The sequence below is a fragment of the Hevea brasiliensis genome, chromosome 15 (genome assembly GCF_030052815.1).
Source record: "Hevea brasiliensis isolate MT/VB/25A 57/8 chromosome 15, ASM3005281v1, whole genome shotgun sequence".
NCBI lineage: Eukaryota > Viridiplantae > Streptophyta > Magnoliopsida > Malpighiales > Euphorbiaceae > Hevea > Hevea brasiliensis.
Genome location: NC_079507.1, coordinates 32,357,606 through 32,360,914, shown reverse-complemented (window position 1 = coordinate 32,360,914; position 3,309 = coordinate 32,357,606).

Sequence of the window (3,309 nt, the reverse complement as noted above, 5' to 3'; positions counted from 1 at the left end):
GTGACCCTAGGTGAAAATTTTTGAATTCAATGGTATAAACTTGTGTTTTCATGCTTTCGCTCCTTCAATTGGTATCAGAGCCACTATATTTTCCATTTAGATTGTTGATTATATGATTTAATTGTGTGTTTTGATCATGAGATGATTTATCCATTGGTGGTTGCCATGGATATGTGGCGGCATGCTTGAAGAACACCATCTTTGGTGCGCCAATTTTGGCTTCCATGGGTGGCCCAAGGTTTGGCTTTTTAATTTGCAATTGTTGTATGATCTAAAAGCTCATCCTATGTCTAATTAAATTGTTTAATTAGAATTTTAATCACACAATTAAATTTTGATTCAAATCATAATTTTAAAAATTGTTTGAATGTGATTCAAATCGAAATTTTAAAAGTTGTTTGAATGTGATTCAAATCTGAATTTTAAAAGTTATTTGAATGTGATTCAAATATGAATTTTTAAAGTTGTTTAAATCATATTTAAATCTGATTTTTTTGAAATTGTTTGAATAATATTCATATCTGAATTTTTAAAAATTGTTTGCATGTGATTCATATCTGATTTTTTAAAAATTGTTTGAATGTGATTCAAATATGAAGTTTTAAGGTTGTTTGAATGTGATTCAAATCTGAATTTTTAAATTTGTTTGAATGAGATTCAAATCTGAATTTTTAAATTTATTTGAATCATATTCAAATCTGGATTTTAAGTTGAATATGAGATATTCAGTTTAATTTAATTATGTATGTTTTATTTAATTATTAAATAGTGATATGCATGATGGATGATCATGGACTATAAAAGACCAATGTGATTGGATTTATTTCTTTTATGTTTCTTTGGGATTGTAAATTAATTAATTTATTTTAATTTATTTTGGGCATGTATTATTAAGTTTGTAATAATTTTTGGATTGTAATTTTATTTATTTAAGTTCTTGTAAATTCGCCTTGGTATGCCAAGGATTACTATGTAATATTGGATTGCAAGAAGTTCAAGGAGGTCAAGGGCATTCGTGGGACCAGTGGGAGGAATTCAAGATCAAGTGTTGATTATTTACTCCTTCAGCAACTCTTATAAAATGAATGAATGAAATGCACCTAGGAATGCCTTGATTCAATTCTTGGTGGCTCAGAATTAAATCCCTTAGAAAGTCCATGATCATACCATATTTACTGCTTATCCATGAATGCATGAGATATATGGGAATGTATGCTATTATATGATATATGCATGCTAAATGGATAATGTGCAAAGTGAGACCTTAATAGTAATTAGGATGACCACAAAATCTTCCAAACAAATGATTAAGTTGGAAATATTATAATTAAAGAAATTATAATATGGGCCCTCCATTGGGGCAATTATTTTAAGAAATTTTAAATAGTTGCATAAGATGCAATTAATTTAGGATTTTTTTTTAGGAATAATTGTTAAGCATGAGATGTTGTAAATATGTAAATGGTTTGGTGGCCAATATTGGATGTACCTGAGGACATTAAAATTATTTGCATAATTACTAGCTCAATGGGATCAACTTAACTAATGCAAGATAAGTCAATAATGGATGTACCTGAGATTTTGAGCATTAGGGGCTAGGTAAAGGATTGAATCTCACATGAGATGTGATGGGCAAAGAGTTGCTCACTTATAGTTTATTACAATTCCAATAATGGATGTACCTAATGATGATCAATAGAATTATAAGAATTCAATCACCCACTAAAAATCCATCCAACTAGGATTTCCGTTTTCTACTTTGGAAGTGTAGGATTCGCTAAGTTAGTGGGAGGACCAATTTGATTAAAAGACCATAATTATTTTGGTTAATTACATGATACATTTATTAATTAATCTAGTTATTTTCTGTAGTTAATTTTCTCATAATAATGAGCACACCACAACCACCACTGTCCAATATCCTTGCAAGCATACTTGATCGCAATAGGTTGACAGGACCTAATCTGTCTGATTGGCTAAGAAATTTGAAACTTGTCCTAAACCTTGAACATATAGGATATGTTCTAAATTCAAATGCTCCTGGTCCCTTACCTCCAGAGGGCCCCAAGAAGAACATGAAACTTTGGACAAGTGGAAGGAGCGTGATATGAGAGCTAAGTGTTACATGCTTGCTTCCATGAGTAATGAGTTACAGAAGCAGCATGAGAACATGCAGAGTGCGAGTGAGATCCTCCTTTACCTACAAGAGTTGTATGGTGAGCACAGCAGGAATGCTAGGTATGAGATATCTAGGCAGCTGTTCCGCATGAGGATGTCTGAGGGACAAAATGTTGGAGATCATGTCCACAAGATGATTTGCTGATTGAGCAGTTGGAACATCTTGACTTCAACATGGATATCCAATTACAAACGGATTTGATCATTCAGTCCCTTTTTGAGTCTTTTGGGAATTTTGTGACAAATTTCCATATGACTAAACAGGAATGCACCTTAGCTGGTTTACTCAACATGCTGGTTATTACCCAAAAGAATATGCCGGGCAATAAAGGAAAAGAGGTAGCTTTGATTGCATCTTCTTCTACTGGAAAGTCCAATAAGAAGAAAGGCAATAAGAAAAAAAAATCTCAGATTCTTGGTCCTTCCAAGAAAATAGCTAAACAGAAAGGGAAGACTAAAGCTGATGGAGACAAAGGAAAGTGTTTCCACAGCCAGAAGGATGGGCACTGGAAAAGGAACTGCCCAGAGTATCTTGCTTCTCTGAAGGACAAGAAGGATACACCTTCGGAAGGTATGTCCATATCTTGTTATTTAGATTCTGATGATAATCATAGTTCATCTACAGCTTGAGTTTTAGATAATGGTGCCAATTCTCACATTACCTATGATATGCAGGAACTAGCAAATAGTAGCAGCTTGCGTTCTCAAGATGTTAGAGTCCGGATTGGCAATGGCTCAACTGTTGAAGCTTTAGCCATAGGATCTAAATCTTTTTACATGTCTGAACATGTTTTGTGTTTGGATAATATTTTATATGTACCTGATGCTTTTAAGAACATCATTTCTATATCTAGTTTGACTAGAAATGGCTATGAATTTCAATTCACAGATGATGTTTGCAATATTTATTTTGGAAATAAATATGTTGGTTTGGGTTATATGAATGATGGTCTTTATTATTTGGATAATAATGACAAACACAAAATGAATGCAAGTGATCTAAATGAATGCAATGCCATGGTGAAAACCAACTCAAGTTCAAAATATATTTGGCACTTAAGGTTATGTCATGTTGCAGAAGATAGGATTACAAAACTGGAGAAAGTGGGGATTCTTTCCTTATTGGGCTCT